The sequence below is a fragment of the Nilaparvata lugens genome, chromosome 6, assembly GCF_014356525.2.
Source record: "Nilaparvata lugens isolate BPH chromosome 6, ASM1435652v1, whole genome shotgun sequence".
Classification (NCBI taxonomy): domain Eukaryota; kingdom Metazoa; phylum Arthropoda; class Insecta; order Hemiptera; family Delphacidae; genus Nilaparvata; species Nilaparvata lugens.
Window position 1 is genome coordinate 9,123,636 of NC_052509.1, and position 25,119 is coordinate 9,148,754.

Genomic DNA, 25,119 nt, shown 5'->3' on the forward strand with positions numbered 1-25,119 from the left:
GAAAATGTTACTGAAAATTAATTGTAGAGATTTTCATGCTCAATCTACTCCACTCGATTTTTTTTGTTTCAATTGTATCTGAAGCCTGATAATTGGGAATCTATCTGCATTGATGGGGCGGAGCTCCTGAAATTTTTACAGATATGGGACTTGTGGCAGTTGATAGAGCTTATCGATGACTATTTTAGGTATGAATTTGATCAAAATCGTTGGAGCCGTTTCCGAGAAAATCACGAAAAACCCGGTTTTTGACAACATTTTCGCCGTTTTAGCCGCCATCTTGAATTGCATTTGATCGAAATATTGTTCGTGTCGGATCCTTATAGTGGAACTCCCTTAAGTTCCAAATTTCAAGTCATTCCGTTAATTGGGAGATGAGATATCGTGTACACAGACGCACATTACACTCATACACACTCATACACACATACACATCACACACACCACACACACACACACACACACACACACACACACACACACACACACACACACACACCCACACACACACACACACACACAACACACACACACACACCACACACACACACACACACACACACACCACACACACACACACACCCACACACACACACACCACACACACACACACACACACACCACACACACACACACCACACCACACACACACACACACACACACACACACACACACACACACACACACCACACACACACAGACACACACACCACACACTACAGACCAATACCCAAAAACCAGTTTTTGGACTCAGGGGACCTTGAAACGTATAGAAATTTAGAAATTGGGGTACCTTAATTTTTTTCGGAAAGCAATACTCTCCTTACCTTTGGTGATAGGGCAAGGAAAGTAAAAACTATTCAATCCATCCCGACACTCCAAGTAGGGAGCAAGTGCTGATTGATCCATGACTAGACCTAGATCCATTCCAACATGTTGTGATACTGTACTATTTTGTTTTAATACAACCGATCCTTGAACAAGCTCTTCTAGAATAACTGAACCAATAAATCACAACTTCATGACCACCTCAGCTTGACCAAGTCCCAGTTTATACAAGTAAGTCCCCGTCAATAAGTCCTCGATAGGTGACTTATGAGGCTCGACTCGGCTGTAATCTGTAAGTCATTTGCTTGGACATGCTTGAGTAGTGAGACTCTTGCTCCAAGAGACTCAGTGCTTGATTTACTTACCACAACATTTTTGATAGGCTACCTTCTAGGGTATGCTAGTAATATTAGTAGAGAATAATTCGAAGTTACGCACGATATTTATTATATTTTTCATGAAGGTGATGCCCAAATAAGGTTCAGACTTGTACATAGGTGATTGATGCAATCATTATGACATGATATGTTGAGATCTACATTTTCAGATGGATTCCGAACCACCCTGATGTGAGTTTTATGACTTGATGCTTGATTCAGTTACTATCTCACTATTACATCAATTTTACCCATATCTTTAACAATTTCTCGAATCTGCTTGATTCAGATACCATCTTACTTAAACATAAATTTAAAACCTATATCTATATCAATTGCTTAGTTGATTAGTGGTATCAATCTCCACCGCGACACACTCGTCCTGTTCGTGAATTCACAGAAATTTCAAAATGTTTGACAATATTATTAATTTGAAACAATATTGGAGCACACGAGGAAATCACAAATAACGATTGCTCCCCAATCAAGAAAAATCGTATTTATACAAAATAATAACCCAGTGTGACCGTGACACCTGTTTCTGATTTGACCTTGACAGTGTGATGACGTCATCATTTCCAACCTACAATCATTTAATTTGAGTGAAATAATCAGTAGAATCAGTGATAGCCAATTAGGAGGGCAGCTTGTCTCAGCTACCGGAAACTATTAGCAGTGACGGACTGCCAAAATCGGTTTGTTTGATTCCTGTTTTCTTCTCTTCTTCTTCTCCCTCGACTTCTCTTTCTTCTTATTTTTCTGACACTCAAGAGAGAGACGAAGAGAGAGAGAGAGTGGAAAGAGAGAGAAGGAGATCAAAGGAAACACTTAAGAGCTCACTGCCCTTCGAAAAAAATCAATGTGATTTCCTCAGTGCAAGGAAACTATTAATAACGACTCGGGTCAGACTAATATTTGGAAGTTGTGGAGAAAAAATTGGTCAGGAAGGGGAGAGAATGTCAATGTTTGGATAAAGAGTAGAAAATGTGTGGAAGTTTGCAGGAGGAATATATTATCATATGAAGCAATTTGTTAGGGAAAGGATTGAAGAGACTAGAGAAAAAATGAGAAAAAAATAGAAAAGGACTAGATTAGATTAGATTAGATTTCTTTATTTATGTATGTTACAATATTTACTGGCTTATACTCTAATTTACATTGAATGACGATCAGTTAACGAATTTTACAAAGTATAAATAATTAATCAATGAGAATAAATATAGAATGCAATTAGAATAACGATAATATAATAATGTGATGTAACTTCATAAATCGGCGGTGTTTCAACAAATAATTATCAAATCTCTAAGAAGGATATAAAATATTCTCCCCATTAACACACGACCGGGAGTACACAAGAAAATGGGAGAGAGAATAAGAGAGATGTAGAGGGGAGAAGGGGATAAAGAGTAGTAATAAAGAAAGAAGGAAACAAATGAAAGAGAAAGAAAGCAGGAGATATCTGGAAAAGAAGCTGTCAGAAGGGTTGAAAAGGATAAAAGTAGAATTAAGAGGAAAGAATGTGGAAATGTGGTAGAAGAACGGAAAAGGAGGACGAGAAAAATGGAAATTGGGAACAAATAATTAAACGAAAGGAATAAACAAGAAAATAGGGGAAAAAAGGAGAGCGAGAACTTGAGCGGGAACAGAGAAGGTTATCAAGGAGATGATTTTTCATCGTAATCAGAGACAAGCAGGTAACCCGTGCTCCGCAAGGGTCTATTTTAAAACTTGAGAAACTGAAAACTTGACTGAGTGGAATCTTGAAGAATTGAAACTAGGCCTATAACCAGCCCCGGTTAATTGAAAATCTATTTGCAAAATTTGAAGTTAATCAGTCCAGTGGTTCAGATGCGATGATGCGTCAATTTTCCTATCACGTAGATGTTTGAACCAGTTCTTTCCTTTTTTATAGTATAGACTCAGCTTGACGAGAGTGAGAAACAAATAGATAATAGTTAGAATGGTAGATGGATAATTGCAAGATAGTTATTGATGAAGTATTGATGATAAGTGAAAAAGTAAAATAGTTGAGAATTAGAAAACTTATTTAAATATGGAGAAATAGGAGTTATACAATGATAGATAGAGGGTAAGAAACGAAGGAGTTGGCAAAGAACTGGAAAGAAGAAAAAGAAGAAGAGGAAGAAGAAGAAGAAGAAGAAGAAGAAGAAGAAGAAGAAGAAGAAGAAGAAGAAGAAGAAGAAGAAGAAGATGATGATGATGATGATGATGGATGATGATGATGATGATGATGATGATGATGATGAGATGATGATGATGATGATGATGATGATGATGATGATGATGATGATGATGATGATGATGATGATGATGGTGATGAAGAAGAAGAAGAACAAAAGTCAAATAATATCCCGGACAAAATTACGACATCCGACTACTATATAGCTGCTCTGGGCCATATTATGGAAGACAGTGTCACTCTAATTCCTACTAATTGACTGAAAACCGCGCACTAGGAAATACAAGATGGCTTCACACACTGGAGCATGGAGCAGCCGAAATATGTTAATCCATGAGTTTTGACTTTTCCCCATTCTACATGACACTTGATTTTTGTGGGAAACATCGATATTTTGAAATCGATACTTCGGAAGATTTGTAGATGGATTTTCAAATTTTTTCTTCAACTTTGTTGATTATTTCGTATTTTGTTATAAGCTAGTCAGTCTTTAGCCAAGCTTTAACAGCTTCTTTACTGCAATTTGATACTTTGAAAACTTTTGAATCCATGTGAATGTGATTTTTCTGAATTCTCCAACTCTAATCATTGACAATCAAACGATACTACGTCACACGAATGAAATATTCAATACGTTTAGCTCTATATGTATGTTTTTGTTAGGAAACCTTGAAAAGGTATTATAATGAAAAATTTGTATTTTGGCTGTAGGACATGATTTTCTATTTTTGGGTGTATTCCCCTTCCCCCCACTACTTAATTCCAAAATTCCCAAGGAATCTTGTTCAGAATTAACTGTTCTTTCAAGTGATGTGTGGTTTTTAATCTATAGTAGGAAAATATCCAAGTTGTATAGGATAGAAGTGGTAGATTTGCATAATTTTGGAAACCCTCCAAAAATTACCCTTTTTGAAAATTTATAGCTCCATAATCAAGAATGGTGGAATCCTGCGCGACCACTCAATTTACTGGAAATTTTATACTCTTCAATTTTGTCGAGAATGATTTTTCTCCAAAAACTCGAAGTTTTTGAGATTAAGTGGAAAAATAAAGAAAAATTCTGAAATTTTGGTGGTTTTGGGGGTGAAGCTGCTCTCTGGCGTGTCAGCGAATTCCATATTCGAATTCAGCGCCCCAAAATACAAGATAGAACCGTCGAGAAAAATTCTTTCGGGGCTGTTTCCTGAAAAACAACCATTTGACTGGACTAACTTGTTTGATGCCAAGGAAAATAATTGGAATATTTCCTCTTATATTATTTACAAGCTTACTATTATTAATAGCCATCTTATCCCTCATGGAAGTAGCGAATACAATGACATGAGAAAGCACTGCAGCTTACCTGAAAATTCTGAAAATAATAATCCATGGTAATTCGAGATTATTGAAGAAAAATCAGAATGATCAGATCATCATTGATAGATATTGATATTGATATTGATAGATATTGATTGATATTTGATAGATATTGAAAAGTGGTTCTATTTTTGTCAGTTCACTTAGTACAACTTAAAACCACAAATTAAAATTCAATGCAACTGGCCAAATTGAAACCTGATTTGAAAAACATTGACACAAAAACTATCCAAATTGAAACAAAATGGAATATTCCCAATTAGCACAGATAAAGACGTGGAGATTCAACGATCATTTCTCAATTAGTGTAAATTTTGAAGAAATAATTAACTGTATCTATGCTGACGCACTTCTACATTTCACGCCAAGGTAAGCCTAGTAATTCAGTCAAATGAAGGCCTACCTTGTCTAATCATTTTATTTTTTTTAGTTTGAAATCCGTAGACATTGTGAATGATTAGATCCTCACTTCTCAGCAAGGTTATTAGTGAAGTGAACTTTAATGCACAATTTTAGTTTCCAAATATTTTCTAATGATTTCTCAATAGAAGTAAACTTTCAATGTGAAATCTCAATGTGTGAAGCCTAATGTATCAAAGATTCTTTTTTATGAATGTGGATTATGACTTCAAGACCAGTCCATTCGAAATCCAGGTTCTTTAATACGATTACACTATTAACTCAAATACTAACCGGGTTTTTAATTAGTCCACTAATTTTAAATCATGGGGTAATCTGATGAAAACCAGTTACTTATAAAATGTGTCTCAATCAATATTCTAGATAATGATTTTAAATTTTTATCAGCATTCATAAGAGAGTGGTCATGTTCAAGATAATAGAATTTGAGATGAGAAATATAGATAATATTTCAGTAGAATGTTTACTACAAATGTTCAAATAATACCTACCAGCTTACAAAACGCTTTGCACGTTAAATCAAAAGTATAATAAAGGAAATAATCGGCTTTTACATAATTATACGGGATAGAAAATTCACGAATCACGTCTGAACTACTGGACTGATATATATATATATATATATATATATATATATATATATATATATATATATATATATATGCGTATGGCGTGAGGGAAGAAAACGATCATAAATAACATTATTTACACTGTATGAAGTGCTGTCATAATAATAATAAATGAAACAATATTATGCGAATGTCATGCTTGCCAGTCAAATGGCTCTGTCAAAATGTAAAACAGAGAAAAAAATAGTTGTTGGGTTCAAGTACCCTACACAGAAAACCAATCTCCATATTTTCAAATGTCAACCTCCAGGTCACTCAGCCACTCTATAGCTTCTCTGGTGAGAGTGAGGACTGAATGACTGATGAATTCGATGATTGGAATTTTGCATACAGATTTTCAATTTATCGTGGATGGTTATAGGCTAATTTCAAATGCTTCAAGGTTCCAGTACGTCAAGTTTTCATGCTGTCAAGTTTTGAATTGGACCCTTTCGGAACACGTGTTATTTGCTAGTGTGGGATACACTAGCAAAATTTATATACAGAATATCAATCTTAAAAAATTAAGACAAAAAACCTGTTTGACAAAACCTTACTAAACCTGATTTATGATGTTCTTGTGTTGATAACTCTAGTGTTATGATAGTTGTTCATTCATTGAATTATTGGATAAGACCAATGCATTTCGAAGTAATTTCAAACATGACAGCCTCATTCATTACATTAAATCTCGTTATAAAAATCTTACGTTTGACATACTCCGACAACCAATAAAATTTTATGAACCATTCAGCTTCAATCCAGCTATCAATTCTTGGAAAAAATTTATCAGTCGTACTAGTGTTGCTATTCCATTCAATACAAATTGAATGATTATGATACCGAGATCAAAATAAACGTCTCTCAACTGGTCTTAATTTAAAAATAGATCGATTCTCAAGAAATGAAAAATAATTGGTGAATAGGCCTAAATTTGGTGATGAATGTTTATGAATCTTGTCAATTAATTATTATTAGTTTTTGTAGAATTTTCCAATATTTATTTATTGTAGTTTTTTTCAGTTATCGCATGATAGTTTTACACTTGTGAGACCGGAATCCCTAATATATATATTGAATAGATTTTAGCATGCTACACAGTATAAGCGAGTTTACTGTAAAAAATTATTTTCAAACTGTCACTTTTCCTCCTTAGCTGTAAGTAAGCTTTAGTTTCTACGTTTTCATGTATGTTTTGAAATTAAATGATTGATTGATACTAGGATATTCATTAAAACCCTTCTCTATTGCTCCATATAAAGTTTTATAAATCTCTTTTCTGTATAGTGCTACTTTTATAGAAATAGAGAGAAAAAAAATTCACTTGAAAATGGCATCAATGTCCGAAAGATGTTGTGAATAAATATTTTCAAAAAGGGTACTAAGATTTTTATTTTTCTCTCTATTTCTAAAGTTTTATATGTTTAGTTGCATATAAAGTATTTAGTTTCATTTTGTTACTAAAATTCTTCAATTGCGGCCAAATCGACGTTGTTTATCCACTTATGAATTCATTTAACAACCGAAATAATAATTATAGTTGGGGTCCACAACGTTTCTACAAAAAGTTTTTTTAAGTGAATTTTCCATGAAGAAAATTTCAAAGGCAAGAATAAGAATTTATTCCAACCTCAAAATGACAGAGTTATCGTGCATTACATTATGAGTGGATTTCGAACTCTCAATTTGAAGCTCGTCAGATTTTGCCGGCCGGACACAGCAATGTCTCCCGGCTTAAGGGAGGCCAAACAAGTTATTGACTCTTTGAATGTTTTCAATTTTTGTATTGGCCTATGTATTGAGTGCATAAATGCATTATACAGTATAGTTGGGGTTACTTGAATATTCGTCATCAATCCCCTTATCTATTATACTCCATATGAAATATGGGATTTCTAGTCTCATTATGGAACTATAATTCATGATTCATCAAATTAAAATCGATATATAGGAATACACAACAATATATTTTGAGTTATCAATGGAATTCAAATTTAAAATTTCTGAATAACAATTGAAAACTCCGATGCACAAGTCAAGAAGAATAAGCCAATCAAATTAATCAATTCTATAATAAAAGAAAGAACTGGCTGATACACGTAAGGGATAGGAAAATTATGTTTGACGCATCATCACATCTTAACTATTGGACTGATTAACTTGAAATTTTGCATATATATTCTTGATTAACCGAGACAAAATTCACATCATGAATTTCATGAAAAATGAAAATTTTCGATTCTTGACAAAATCAATGATGATGACATTAGAATTTCATCGAAAATGCGATTTTTCTATTTTTTACAAAATGATGATTATATGCCTATTTTTAATTTTTTATTACGTCGAGTTCTCAGTTTGTCAAGTTTTGAAATAACCCTTGCGGAGCACGGGTTACCTGCTAGTAATGAATGAATTGAGACTAATGTTCTCAATGAATAACACCATAGAGGAACGATAGCGTAAGTAGATATCCCATGGTATAGTGCGTTTATGTCGCAACTTTTACTGTTATCCCAAGCCGATAGTTCACGTAGTTCTTCCTATGCAGCTGTGTGACGCTGGTAGTCTCTCAAATTGTGCTGTTCATACACTAATACCCCAACAAAACAGTAAAAATTGACAATAATCGACAGTAATCGGCTTGAGATAACAGTAAAAGTTGCGACATAAATTCCCTATACCATGGGATATCTACTTATGCTATTGTTTCTCTATGATAACACGCAATGAAAAATGTATTCAATGTCATGAATACAACCTTGAAGAGATAATCTTTTCGCTATCACAAAATGCACTTGTAAATTTTTCAAGACCAAATCTAATCAAACAAAAGATGATTAAGAACCACTATGACTATCCCCTTCAATCTTTCTGTAGCATTCCTTCATAAAATTATTACGTCACGCCTTAACAGATGTCTGAGTGTGCTAAAATTTTATTATTCACCAAGTGCGACGTTATAATCCTCTAGTCTAGGACCTTTGTTTGGAACACATAGCCGGCGTGTTTACGTTCATTTTATCAGACTCACAAAACTGAATTGCAGAATTTAAGTGTAGTATCATGTTTTGTTTCTCGTTGAAATGTTCGCGTTTTAGTTCTTCATTTCTTTCCCCCATCACAAATTCTTCATTATTTAGTTTTTCTTCGCCTTGTTCTTGTTGTTGAATCCATTTTTCTGTCTTTCTCGATCTATTCGAGTATTTCTCTCTCTCCTCTATTCTCTTCTTCTACTCCTTGTCTCATCCTTTCTCATTTTATCTTTGCCTTATTCCTTCTCTTTTCTTCTTTGATCTTCCATTCCTACTCGCGTATTTCTCTATCTCTATCTCACTCTCTGTCTGAATTATGTTGTTTATTATTACCAGTGTTAGCCATCGGTATTGTCAGATGTATTAAATATCAAAAATCAAATCTCTATCTCTCTCTGAGAGAGTTAATGGGGAGGACATTTTATATCCTTCTTAGAGAATCGACAATTATTTGTTGAAACACCGCCGATTTATGAAGTTACATCACATTATTATATTATCGTTATTCTAATTGCATCCAATCTTTATTCTCATTGATTGATTGTTTATACTTTGTGTAATTCGTTGAATAATTAGCATTACCGTCATTTTGATGTAAATTAGTGTATAAGCCAGTAGATATTGTAACATACATGAATAAAGAAATCTAATCTCTCTCTTAGTTTCTCACTTTCTCCAATCTACTCTCTTCCATATCAATCGCGTGATGAACTGATTAACTTGAAAACTAAGAAATGTTGTGTTCAAAGACCAACGGAAGCCTCTTATCTTGACTTGCAAGAACCAAAAACAAACGTGTAGTACAATCCACCACTGTTGAACCACTCAGCTAACAATCATATTCATAACAACCGAACTGTGTAATCTAACTGAGAAAACAGCATAATCAAGTCGAAACCAGAATAATAATTTGCATGTACAGGAGTGGTTTCTCGTGTTAGTTGACTGTTCGTTCTACAAGAAAATTATTTTTTTCTACCCTGATTTGATTCGAAATTGAATAAACATAGGTATGCATTCAAATATACAATACAATAATTGTAAACAATTTGAATCCACACCCAAGTTGGGCCTATTATTGACCGAGCGAAGTGAGGTCTAAGATTCAAGTCGACGGTTTGGCATTTCTCTTAATGTTTAAATGTTTATATGTTGCGCATTTACGGCGAAACGCGGTAATAGATTATCATGAAAACTGACAGGTAGGCCTATGTTCCTTTTTAAATTGCGCGTCGACGTATATAAGTTACAAGGTTTTTGGAAATTTTTCATTTCAAGGATAATACAAAAGGAAAATGAGTCTCCTTTGAACGCCAATATTACCGTAAAAATCAGACTTTAGAATTATTCATCATAAATATCAGCTGTCTAGTAGACTATAACACTACCCGTTCAAAAACATAGAACATCTTGAAAACATAGAACATCTTTCCATCAACGTTGTAGACAGTTGCAGTCAGACCTGATAACAGCGCTCACACTCACATTCCGATCACGTCACGGTACAGAAAGCTCTATGTTGATTTAGGATTTTTTCTCGACATTTTAAATTGATAAATTATTTTTGAATATATTTTTTGAGAAAACATAACAACAGGTCAATATAACTTACTGAGCGCGAGGTCTACTGTTCACAGAACTACTAGTTAATTAATTAATAAAAACAATCATTTAGATTGAGGATGATGATAGTTGATAATAATATGACAGTAACTTATACAATTTACAATGTATTTTTTCATGAAGAAGAAGAAGAAGAAGAGAGAAGAAAAAGAAGAATAAGGAAAAAATAAGAAGAGGAAGAGGAAAAAGAAGAAGAAGCGTCATCATTGAAAGAGGCGACTACAGAATAAAACTCGTAAAACACCGCACATATAAGATATAAAGATATAAAGATAGCCCTGGGGGAGAAGCAACGATATCACAAGTTATTGGTTGAGGCAGCAGCAGATTCAATCAAGAGTGGACTGCACAATGGAAGAAAGAGAACAAGGAAGTGATGAAGTTGGAGAAGAAGATGATGAAGAAGAAGAACAAAGGATGAAAGGAAAGAAGAAAAAAAAGGATGAAGAAGAAGGTAGGGGAAGGAGAAAACAGGTGAAGAATGTGACGGGAAGAGCAGAAGATACGAGAAGAAGATGTCAGGAAAACAATATAGAGGGAAAATAAGAAAGAAAGAACGAGAATGGGAAGAGCAAGAAGAAGATGAAGAAGAAGAAAAAAAAGGATGAAGAAGAAGGTAGGGGAAGGAGAAAACAGGTGAAGAATGAGACAGGAAGAGCAGAGAAGACGAGAAGAAGATGACATGAGAAGAATATAGAGTGAAAATAAGAAAGAAAGAAGGAGGAGGGGAAGAAGGGGAAGAAGAAGGAGAAGTAGTAGTAGAAGAAGAAGAAGAAGAAGAAGAAGAAGAAGAAGAAGAAGAAGAAGTAGAAGTAGAAGTAGAAGAACAAGAGGAATGAAGGGAAAGAGTGTGAAGCTCGGGAAGGAAAGGGAAAGAATGATGAGAAGCGAATAGAAAAGGGGTGTGGAGGATGATTTTTGATGAAGATCGGGCATATATGGAGAAATGACAATAAGGAGCTAATAAAGAGAAAAAATAAGAAGATTCTAGCACTAGATAAGAGACACGCGATGAACTGATGCATTGTGGGAGGTTTGTCAACGAATGTGTCTACTATCTTTTACGTCGTTGAAAGAGAAGAAGAGAAAGAAACAGAGAGGGAGAGAGTTTGAGAGAGAGCGAGAGTGATAGAGAGAGTGAGAGACAGACAAGAGATTGAGAAGGAGTCAAATGATGATAGTGTGCTAAGAGTATAGTAACATAGAGCAAAGTTAAACATAAGCTCTATTGCTTGTCTCAGATATTACTTACTAGATGAATTTGAATAATGGATTAGAGTAAAGAATATTGAATATTCAGGCCTTTGCCTGAGGTTAATGCTTATCACGGGTCTCCTGGCATTTAATTATAATTTAGACACAACAGGTTTTTGTGCAACCGGGCCCTAGAATTATAATTCATAATGCAACTAGAAATAAGAACGGAGGGTTTTGATGAATTTTCCATAGCGAGGTCCACGTTATAATGACAGTGTTTGATTAGCAATAGTATTACTATCCTTGTCTATCATTCAACGAAGCGGGATAGCGTTATCTCTTTTTCGCTTTACTCTGTCGTCAGATCGTTTTTTAACAATGTAGAATTATTAATCAATTTACAAAATATTTCATCTTAATTTTCAAAACTCATTATGTAAGTATTGAAAAATATAATTTCTTGCTTAATGAAATATAATTGATTATATTAAACAAGAATGAACAGTTAATAAAATTACATCAATAAACCTGTATTGCCGTCTCTAGAAGTCATTGACAAGACAGAGGATCGGCAACGTTGTTCTCATATCCCTCTCCACTGTCATTATAACGAGGTACTCTCTATAGTGAATTCTACACTAGCAAATAACACGTGCTCTGCAAGGGTCTAATTAGAAACTTGACAACATGAAAACTTGACGTACTGAAAACTTGAAGAGTTTGAAATAGGCCTAAAAATAATAATCAGTAATAATCAGCTGTGCTAATAGTGAAGTTGTGTTTCTTTTCTGGCTCAAAATTTTGCAAAATTACTCAAAAATTTCTAATTTGTAGAGATTTGAGTGAAATATTTTTGTTTTTAATCAGTTTTTGAATATCAAAATTCAAAATTCTCAGTTTAGTCATTAGTTTTGAAGTGAAAGTGAAATCTCAACCTTATTCTTTTTCTGAAACTTTTATTAGTTAAAATTTGGGAGAAGACAGTTTTGGGCTATGCCTGTTGTCTTCTCCCAATCATATTATATTTATTATAAAATTATGATCTGTGATTGCCAATGAAATAAATAAATAAAATAAAAAACATCCACATCACTACGTCCCACCAAATACTTTGTCAGAAGTTATTAATTGAAAAGTAGCCTACTTGAAGAAATACAGAATTTGGTGAGAACACTACTTTGAATGTAAATCTGTACCAAAATTACTAGTCCAATACAAAGGTAAAAGCCAACTTATTTTTTCTGTCTACTTGTTGTGAACAAGAGTACCAGACCCCGCGATAACAGAACCGAAATTCTCGAAAACTCTACTCAAGTACCATGTTTTTCTCCCTCTATCCAAGAGGAGAAAGTCTCCTACAGCTGTCTCCTACAGAAACAATTCCTCTACCCCGCCAAACCACCGTTAAACCCCCGCTGAACCCCGTTTAGAACGCGTTTAAAATCAGTATAGGTTCAAGAAACAATTCCCCCACCCCACAAAACCTCCGTTAAACCCCCGCTGAACCCCGTTTGGAACGCGTTAAAAATCAGTACAAGATCAAGAAACAAGTTCCCCACCCCGCCAAACCTCTGTTAAACCCCCGCTAAACCCCGGTTAGAACGCGCTAAAAATCAGTACAAGTTCAAGAGTGTCTCTCAACCCGACTCATCCTGTATACAACGCTGAAGGGTGCAGCCCATAATTTGTGACGACCCGGGAAAACCCGCCTAATCTATGTAGTCCCAAGTCCAAACACTTTTCACGTCTTACCCCCGGAAAACTCTGAACAAGTAGTTTTCACGAAAATCCTTCACCGAACCCGATTTTCTCCAACAGCGGCCATGTTCTGTCGGGAAAGCTAACGCCTCCCGGAGAAAACTGCTTGTGGAAAAACTGGTCCTTGTTCGGGAGCTTGGTACATGGGAAAGCTTGGAAAACTGTGGTTGAGACCGTGGTTTAAATTGGTTAATTGAATGGGGTTGAATACGCCTTTTCTTAATTACTCTGATGCATTCTAATGGTTTATTTTCCAACAGAAACACAAATTGTGATTTATAATTGGAATATTGATTCAGTTTTACTTATTTTGTAAGGTTTTTAATTTTCCAAGTTTTCGTAAGGCTTTTCGAGAAAAGAGATTGTGATTTGTCAATGGTTTATAATTATTGGAATATTTATTCAGTTTCTATTATTTTGCAAGGTTTATCTTCGAGAATGGGGATTCCAGTTTGTCATTGATTCAGTTTTTAGAGGTTTTTAAATGATTCTGTTGTGGGATAGCTTTAAAAATCTGTTAGTCGATAGTCTGATATCATAAATTTCATAGTCATGTATATTGTATATGTATATTCATATATATAAATGAATGTCTGTTTGTATGTTAGTTTGTTTGTTTGTTCTCTATAGATTCGAAAAGTACTTGACAGAACGGCATGAAACTTTGGGAATATGTTGTGTGAATATTGGGGATGGTTTCTGACCAGAAATTTTAATAGGGGGGCCAACAATAATTATATATTAATCCATTTTACGACCTATGTTTCCGAAATTGTCGGCCAAGTGGCTAACGTAGAACGGGAAGATCATCATGATTCAAGATCATGTTGTGATAATATGATTTAACATCTAATGATTTGACAATCAGAAACCATGAAAACATTGAATTAATCGTTGAAACACTGATTTAACCTATCTATTTTTTTAATTTAACACTTTAATAGATATTATTACCAATTGATTGAGAAGAATATGTTTTCGGAAAAATGAATGCTGCATGACTAAGCACATAAGAATTCCGTATTGAGATGTCAATGGAAATAATTATTGTCAGATAAATTTCATGATTCATCAAATAGAGTCAAGTGTGACATGAGATACATTGACTTTTTGGCGGTACGAAGTTCGCCGGGTAAGCTAGTACATTCTAATGCACTATTCTGTACGAGTATTCAATATACTTTTTATTCATACTTTCGATTTCTCTTCAATTATTCAATACACAGTAGGTACTGTATTTCTTTTGAATCACAACATTCTACAGTTCAGGAAAATAGCAGAGTTATTGAAATTACCTGTTATTGAAATTTCCGATATTGACAGCACAGGTCTTGAATATAGAAAACCGGACTCACCTGGAAATCAAAGCAAAATTGTGTTAGACCCCTTATAAATACTGAACAAATCATAAAGATAATAATGATACAATTGTAGATTCATCGGAATATTTCATACAGTATAGCCAGTTACACACAAGTCGATTTTTAGACGTACGAACTTTTGCCGTCCTTATAAGTTCTACAAGATTGGTGTTGAGAAACGCATGATCACATCATTGTATAAGTAAGGTATAAGTAACTAGCTACACACATATCGATTTTTGTTCGTACGATATTTTGCAGTTTTTATAAATTCTATTGGATTGAGCAGATGATGTTTGTCAAGATCCGTTTAATCTGATAGAATACATAAGGACGGCAAAATATCGTACGAACAAAAATCGATATGTGTGTGCAGGGCTTAACTGTCATATTATTATCAACTAGGGGGTTTGAATTATGATTTAGGATTTAAACTTCATTCACCATCTACATTCATTTGAAAAACAAGCCCTATAATTCCTTAGTTCAAAAAAGAATATTCACGATATGAACAAAGTTCAGCCCTTAGTTATATAAATTATAATGCAATAACATGTTGAATTCTACAGCCAACTTTCAAGTAGAATGTGAAACCTAACCTTATTGACCGAGCGACGGTTTGGCATTCCTCTTAATATTTGAATGTTTATATGTCTATATGTTGCGCATTTACGGCGGAACGCGGTAATAGATTTTCATGAAATTTGACAGGTATGTTCCTTTTCAAATTTCGCGTCGACGTATATACAAGGTTTCTGGAAGTTTTGCATTTGGAAGTTAATATAAAAGGAGCCTTCTTTGAACGCCAATATTAGAGTAAAAATCAGACTATAGATTCATCATAAAACAGCTGTTTAGTGGACTATAATACTAGGCCTACCCGTTCAAAAACATCGAACATCTTGAAAATGTATCTTTCCATCAACGTTAGTAGACAGTTGACTATAATACTACCCGTTCAAAATCATCGAATATCTTGGTAATGTATCTATCCATCTAATTTAGTAGACAGTCGACTATAACACTACCCGTTCGGAAACATCGAACATCTTGAAAATGTATCTTTCCATCAACGTTATAGACAGTTGCAGCCAGACCTGATAACAGCGCTCACACTCACATTCCGGGACGACACGTCACGGTACGATAGGACATAAAGCTCTAAGTTTATTTAGGATTTTTTCTAGACATTTCAAATTGATAAATTATCTATTATTTTTTGAGAAAACTTAACAACAGGCCAATGTCACATACTGAGCGCGAGGTCCACTGTTCACAGAATCACTAGTATAAAAATTTTGAAGGTTACCTTAGTTTTTCTCTCCCTATCATTTTGATAATGTAATTATTGTACGAATCAATAAAGCTGCCGTGTATCTTGCTCCCAATTTTCATTACTATTTTCGACAATTATTTCAAAGTGGAGAGTTTACTCTGATGAACAAGTCGCTTGAAATAAGAGTAGACTCATTTTTGTGAACAATTATTTTGTCGTTTAATTAAAACTGATTCAAGTTTAGTTGAGTGTTTACGCACGTGTATGAAGTTTGAAAAAGATAGAAAAGACACAGCGGGATGAAAAGAGAACGAAACAGCGGGGAGATATGGATAGTATAGTGAAAAATAGACAGAGATGGAAACAGAATGAGTGAGGCACAATAAAGAGGGAGTGAGTGAGGGGTGAGAGAGTTTCAGTTGTCAGTTTTCCACAGTTAATTAGAGTAGACAATTTCAACCAACCCTACGCACCCTGAAATTGTAATTCACTAAAACCTGATTCACAGTTTCCACATTACAATCAATTTTGAAACGTGTAATCGTAACTGAGCCTCTACATCGTTAGTGTTTCCAATCATCTACGGAAACCTTTGTTAATTAAAATGTTGTCTACTCATCTCTCCAGATTTGTTTAGTGTTTTCTCTCCAGCTACAATTTTTTTTCACCCTGTTGGAACTGTTTTTCAGCTACAATTTTTTTCACCCGAAAATGAAAACATAGTTTATGATTAGAGCGAGTGGAAAGCGGAAAAACCTGGGGTGGTTTTTCCGGGGTAATTGAGAGGTCTAGTTAGACGCAATGTTTTTGGAAAAACATTCCAGTAGGTTCTTGTAATTTGATGGGATTAATTATTCCAAAGCATCACAGTTTCCATGTAGGATTCGTTCGATGATCGTATGTATGGTAGGCCTACTGGGGATTGGTTAGAGTTGAAGTGAGCCTGTAATGAAATGGGAGCTTGTATTGATAATTTTAACTTTTTGGATGGGATTTGGTAGGCAATGAGATAGAGTGAGAATGTAATGGAATTGGATAAAAACTGTTTGAGTTTATAATTTCATATTTTTCAATGAAATAGAGTTAGCAAAGATTCGTAGTGAGCTGAAATGAAACAGGAGTTGGAATTGAAATGAATTTATATTTTGGAGTTGAATGGAATTTAAAAGAATATCTACTTCACTGGAAGTGAATAAGCAGTCTAAATTGATATGATTTCTTAAAATGTATGAATTCAGGGCTACTTTCTTGTATTCATAAAATAGAATTATAGTAGCCTTGAAAATTAATAAAATAAGAAAGAAAATTGTAACACAGCTACTAGTTTCGGTGATATGATTTCATATTTTGGAATTGAACGGAATTTAAAAGAATATCTACTTCACTGGAAATGAATGAGAATTCTAACAATTTGTATACTTTTTGATAAAATCGAGTTACCAACGAGGTGTATAGTAAGTCAGTAAAGAAATATAGTTTTGAGTTGATAATCTTACATTTTTGTAAGGAGTTTAGTAAAAACGATGTGTAAACCTGCTCTGAAATAACTTAGTATTGCTGGACTGTGATGGAAATATCCCCTGAATGAACTTACTTAGGAGTTAAAAAGTACTCTATTCCACTGCCAAAGAGTTAAATATTCATAATTTGTTTCATGATATAATATAGGAGAGAGACAGATGGAACACAGTAGGAACATGTTGTTTAAAGTGAGAACATATAAAATTCAAATTTCTTTTCCAATAACATAATACACGAATATGAAATACAATATACATAATATTTTGGAATCCTCTCACTAGACTATCAATCTTTTATCGTCAAGGAACATAAAAATGTTACAGACAACGTCATTTTCTACAATAGATTATACAAAGACCGACAGTACAATTGGTAAACAGTAAAATAATACAATATAATAATAGCAGACACTTGGACGCCCAACACAGCAATTTACAATATATCACAGTTAGCTATGGTCAGACAAAAAACTCTCTCGCAGAATACAGGCACCTTTCTATTAGCAAATCCCTCAAGTTCATTGAATTGCCCAAATTTAAATTAAAAAATATCCACACTAATGTGTCCTAAGATCACATTATAATAATATAGAGCAATAATCTATATACAAATAATTTTATACAAAAAGTGTTAATGCTAGGCCTATTCAGTTGATAGTAGCGTGAACTTCATAAACACTTGACTCCAGTCTCTTATTTCTTACAAGATTTTTATCATTCTTTTATAAACAATTAACTTTCTACTGTAAAATATCTTCATAATCAAAACTATACTGATAAAGAACGGTATAATTGTGCAGTCTTTTTACTGTGGAATAATATTCTAATACAAATATTTTATCATTTTAGTTAACCTTTTATTATTAATTGTGCCACTATCCTTCTATAGTAAAGTAAAGTATAGTAAAGTAAGGACATATAAAACTCTAATTTCTTCTCCAATAACATAATACACGAGTTTATTGTGTTATAGAGCACATATTATGAACTTTACTCTATTCTACTGTAAAATGTATTCATAATCAATACTGTACTGATAAACAATTGTATATTAATGTGCAGCTATTTTACTGTGGAATAATATTCTGACACAAATCTTTCATCATTTTAGTTAACCTTTTATTATCAATTGTGCCACTATACTTTACTCTATTCTACTGTAAAATATCTTCATAATCAATACTGTACTTATAAAAAACTGTTTGTGCAGCTATTTTACTGTGGAATAATATTCTAACACAAATCTTTCATCATTTTAGCTAACCTTTTATTATTAATTGTGTCATTATACTTCTATTATACGAACTCTACTCTATTAAATATAGAAAACTCTTCTCTATAATATTCTAACACAAATTATTAATCATTTTAGGTAACCTTTTATCATTAATTGTATCACTATACTTCTATTATACGAACTTTTCTCTATTATAGGCCTACTACTCTACTTCTGAACTATTGTAGCCTACGTTTGCAATGAGTAATGTCATACAACCCTAGTAAATAGTGGAAATCTAGGTACATTATAGTGCATAGGATCGATGAAAGGTGTCGCAAATCTTGTTAAATAACGAGACTACATGGGATTATAGCTTGTTGTGGAGCCCATGCAAACGCTGCCCGCATGTAAAAAAATCGCAATACATATCCAATAATTGCAAATCCCTTCGTTCAGTGGGTTAGGAAATGGAGGTCCGTTTTATTGTAACACATTTAACTTTGTTTCAAAGTTCTCTTCGAGAATTTCGGGAAGGATATGGAGTGAAATAATCAAAGTTCTTAATCAAATCATATGTGAAATAATAAAATAATGAAAACATCTTTTTGTTGACCGAGCGAAGTGAGGTCTAAGATTCAAGTCGACGGTTTGGCATTTCTCTTAATGTTTAAATGTTTATATGTTGCTAAATAGAGTATTCCAAATCGTCCAGTTTTGTTGATGAATTAGTGAGCTTTAGGTTGTGTTAGTGAGACTGTGTTGTAGTGAAATTCACTTCAAATAGTCAGACATCCCTTACAAATAACACAACCTTTTCACATTCAACCAATTCTGAAACTTTCCCACTACAGTGAGTGTTGCAAATAGTCCAGTTTTGTTTATGTAGTAGTGAGCTTTATGAAGTTTGTGTTAGTGAGACTGTGTTGTAGAGAAATTGACTTCAAACAGTCAGTATCATCATAAAATAACATCATCTCACTCTATACAACCAATTCTGAGAGTTTCCCACTACAGAGAGTGTTTCAAATCGTCCAGTTTTGTCAATGTATTAGTGAACATTAGTTTGTGTTAGTCAGTTCTAGTGATATTCGATTCAATCTGTCACTATCCTCCATGCAATAACACAATCTCTTCCCATAGTGTTGTCAGTTTTTTACTGGAGTTTTCTAAATCTTCCAGTTTTGTCCCTGTGTTAGTGAAATTAAGTTTGTGTTAGTGAGTACCAGTGATATTCAATTGAAACCGTCAGTATCCCACATAAGGTAACATCATTTCCAGCAATTCAACTAAATCTGACAAGTCTCCCACTACAGAGAGTGTTTCAAATCGTCCAGTTTTGTGAATGCATTGGTCAACTTTAGTTTGTGTTAGTGAGTTTCAGTAAGATTCAGTTCAAACTGTCACTAACCTCCATGTAATAATACAATCTATTCCCATACAACCAATGCTGACACTTTCGCACTAAGGAGAGTGTTCCAAATCGTTCAGTTTTGTTGATGTGTTAGTGAACTTCAGTTTGTGTTAGTGAGTCCCAGTGAGATTCAATCCAATCTGTCACTATCCTCCATGTAATAACACAATCCCTTCCTATACAATCCATGCTGCCAGATTCTCACTGGAGTGTTCCAAATCGCCCAGTTTTGTCAATGTATTAGTGTGTTTCAGTCTGCATCCAAGTATGTGTTAGTGTATAGGAGATTGCCAACTATTATCACAATGCGCCTGTGTTAGTAACTATTGTGATTGTATGGAGGCTGGATAGCCTCCGTTGCCATGGCAACCAGATACAACAATACATCGCGCGCCCGTGTATACGCGTGCGTTGGCGTTTGAGGCCCATTACAACCACTACTATAATAATTACAGCTACATGGCCATTTACACAACTACACGTGTAGTGGAACACAGTTTTGGCAACGACTACTAGACTGTAGAGAGGCGAGGCAACGGTTTACACCGATTACACTTTGCTCGACCACTCTATGGTACTTACGGTCGATGTGATCGGTTTGATTTGTATCGTGTGATAAGGGAGGCGGGATGATTTATCGAAGCACGGAATTGAATTTTGTGGAGGTTTGGAGCAGCGATATGGAAGCGGGAGGATATTTATTAACTTCGAATGATGCTCAGGTCCTATGTTTCCTGGTTTTTGGATGATGTTGAGACCACAGAAATAAATTAATCTTTCAATAATGATGAACACTGAGCTCCAATTGAATTCAGTGCGAGTTGAAACAGAGATCTATAGATATGATGGGACATTTATCAACTTTGCAGGATGTCTGAGTTTCCCAAAATATAAAATACGCTGATATTTTTGTGATTACATGAATATTTGAGTCTAAATGTGATAAAGACAACATATTTCTATTCTTCTATATTCTATTCTATTCTAGATAATAATTGATCTTTCTATGATGATGAACACTGAGCTTCAATTGAATTCAGTGCGAGTTGAAACTGAGATCTATAGAAATGATGGGACATTTATCAACTTTGCAGGATGTCTGAGTTTCCCAAAATATAAAATACGCTGATATTTAGTGTTTACGAGGTGTGTTTCTTGAATAGTTCCAAATTTCTTTAATAACTCAATATTATTCGTTAAAAGTGGTAATTGAGTGGAATATTTCTAATTAATTTATCAATTTGAGCCATCTAAACTCAAAATTTATAGTTTTAATGTTTATTTTGGACCAAAATTTTATAAAAATTGTACACGTGAAATTCTAACCTCATCTTGGACTTTGTCATCTATAAATTTGGAAGAAAAATATCACAAGGGCTACCTTATTATTTCATCTTTCAATGTTATTTGCATTGTAAATAAATAAATAAATAAATTTGTGATTACATGAATATTTGAGTGTTAAGGTGACAAACACAACATATTTCTATTCTTCTATATTCTATTCTATTCTAGATAATATTTGATCTTTCTATGATGATGAACACTGAGCTCCAATTGAATTCAGTGTGAGTTGAAACTGAGATCTATAGAAATGATGGTCCATTTATCAACTTTGTAGGATGTCTGAAATTCTAAAAATACAAAATACGCTGATATTTGAGATTTGAGTCTACATGTGATAAAGACAACATATTTCTATTCTTCTCTATTCTAGATAATAATTGATCTTTCTATGATGATGAACACTGAGCTCCAATTGAATTCAGTGCGAGTTGAAACTAAGATCTATAGAAATGATCGGTCATTTATCAACTTTGTCTGAGTTTCTAAAAATATCAAATACGCTGATATTTGTGATTTGAGTCTAAATGTGATAAAGACAACATATTTCTATTCTTTTCTATTCTATTCTATTCTCCGATGTGAAGATGTCTTTCACATTTTGTATAAAACCTTCCAATCTTTTTAATTTCCAATTTACAGTGATAAGATTTCCTCCAGTATTAGTTTTCATGAAGTTTTCTAATCCGAACTGACAGATTTCAACGAGTAAACAATAATTACTAATGGAATGTCTATAGAAAAGGCAGAGTAGCTTGATGTGCTTTGTGACTCCATTTTCAGTTAGAGTGAGTCTTATTATATTAAAGCTGCAAAAGACAAAAAATTACCAAAAATTCTCAGCTGATACGGCTGATTGTCTCGGAAAACCCACCTCCAGTTAGAGAACACACTGGAGGCTATCTGGGAAAACATCCAAATCACGAAAATTTTACCCCCCTGGCACCCCTAGAGCCCCCCAAATTGTTTCGACACATTTAAATAAGCCTCGCACAGAAAATTCGATTGAAGCTACGATACAAACACGGAAAACTTTCAAGAACATGAACATTTTGTTGAGAGAACACTTTCTTATAGACTTTCCTATAGACTATACTGAACTAGAAGTCATAAAATACTGTCAAATTGGATAAAACCTCTACAGATTTATATCAGATTGGGTGAGATAATTAGCAGTAAAGATCTACTGTTAAAATCATTGCAGAAATGAATAAGACACTTGAAATTCTAGACAACAATACGGCCGAAGATAAATAACTCAAATATATCAAAACATCTTCCAATCAAATGAAACAGCCATCTAACACAATCATAATTTTTCTCACACTTTTTTTATGTATTTGAACACGACATGCAGTCGATTATTAAGTAAATAATTGAAAACTTTTACTTACTGACTGAAGTAGTTTCAATCGTCTAGCAGTCTGTTGAAAATGATCGCTAGACGATTGAAAGTATAGTCAGTAAAAGTTTTTAATATTTACTTAATAATCGACTGCATGTCGTGTTCAAATACATAAAAAAGTGTGTTAATACAAAGCAGCTCGGAATGGATCAAAAAACCATCACCTATAATTTTTCTCATTAATATGTATCTTTGAAAAATATAGGGAGACGATCATAGAGCTACAGATTCTAATATCTCGATATAGAGCTACAGATTCGATCATAGATTCTATAATTCTATCGAGAAAAACTTCAAGTGATTTTACAACACCAAATAATCTATCTTGAAGTAAAGGAGCGTTGAAAAGTTGAAGTCGTTGAAACTTCAAACATTGCAGTAAGTCGAACTTTTATTAAGCACAAAGTCAGTGATATGTCTTCTGTAGTACTGGGCAGTGAGCCAAATAAATCCGCCAAGTACCTTATACCTTCCCAACAAGAATATAAATGATGTGATAGACTCATGACACCTTTTTTCTAACAAGCCATGCATTAAATGTACCAACTAGTATTGAATTTCAATCCATATTTCATATTATTTATTTATTTGGTTCACTCAGACTTTATCAGATCTGTTACATACTTCATCAGGTACTATAAAACTGACATTTCTCTGCTATTTTCCTAGTAATTAACAATTAACCTCTGTGCTTTTACAAGTAGGAAGTATAATTTACTTGAATTGGAATTGTTCAGTTTGTTTGTAGATCGAAATTATTATAATAAAGTGGAATAATTATAGTTTTGTGCAATGCGTGTGCAATCAATTAGTGTATTTGGGAATTTTCTGTGTAATTAATATTGTCTTGCACTATTATTATCTCCACAATAACTTACTTTGATATTACTGTTTGTATTTATCACCTCAAATATATTGCGCCTTTGCAAACATCACTCATTTTATATCTTACAAACTCATGCAGAGACAATATTTTGTTGGTTGAATCTATCGGAATTATTCTGGTTAATCTGATTCAATTTTATTATTTTACTGCGATTTGTACTGCGATTGATGATAATTTCAGAGAGTTATATTACTCTATCATCGAAAAAGTCAAAGGAGAGACAATAAATTGAATACTTTGATTCACTTTCTTTCTAAAACTCATCGACTAATCTCAAATCATGATAAGAATTCTTTGGATTTCCGATTCTAAAATTCTAGAATCAGTCGAATATAAAATCATTACTATATCATTCCATTCTTATCTTGTGTAGAGCTTAAAGCCAGTTACACACACATCGTTTTTTGGTCGTACGATATTTTACCGTCACTATGAATTCTATCAGATTAAACGGAACTTGGCAAACATCATATGTTTGAAATCATCTGTTCAATCTAATAGAATTTATAAGGACGGTAAAATATCGTACGACCAAAAATCGATGTGTATGTAACTAGCCTTACGGATACACCAATTGATGAGAATAGATTAATGAGAATAATAAAATGAGAATAGATCTATTCTCAATAATAATCTGTGATATACGTTTATAAATCCTTCTAGCCTGAAGGTAGCTATAGACTACAGTGGGTAAAGCAATGATTATGGGTAACAATATAAATAGATAATATTGTTACTCAGAATAATTTATTTACCCACTGAAGCCTATAGCTACAGTAAAGTAGAAGGAATTCTACCTTCTCGGTAAGAATTCCTTCTCGAATCTATGAAGACTCATAATTTTGGAAAAAAATATTATTCCTTCTCCAATATATTTATTGTTTGGAAGTAACGATGAAGTTTCTCACACATTTAAATATCTAGTTTCTATAAATCCAATCCTCTATTATTTTCCAATCTCTACAGCCTGAAACGCTGTTCAATAGCTCTAATAACGTTGAATAATGAATTTTTCAAGAAAGTTTATGTGTAATTTGTGTCAATAGATGAACTAAATAACTACAATAGATAACTATTATCCAATGGATTTCTGCAATTCAATTCAGTTGCTATTATTCCTCACATGAGCCCTTCATGAGCCTGCAATAATTTTGTATCCTCCAGAGCTCATATTCCATGGGCTATGATTGAAGTGTATGGATCAATAAACTCATCTAGGGGAAAATCTAATTTTGGATATTGAGAATCAGGGTATCATTGTGTGAGCCCTGGCCTGAGTAAATCGATTATT

General features: G+C 33.7%; 1 protein-coding gene across 2 annotated transcripts in view; it reads right to left on the reverse strand.

The window, feature by feature from the left end:
* LOC111049886 (homeobox protein araucan) overlaps positions 1 to 25,119 on the reverse strand; it is a 183,729-nt gene that overhangs the window by 131,631 nt on the left and 26,979 nt on the right. The window lies entirely within an intron of this gene.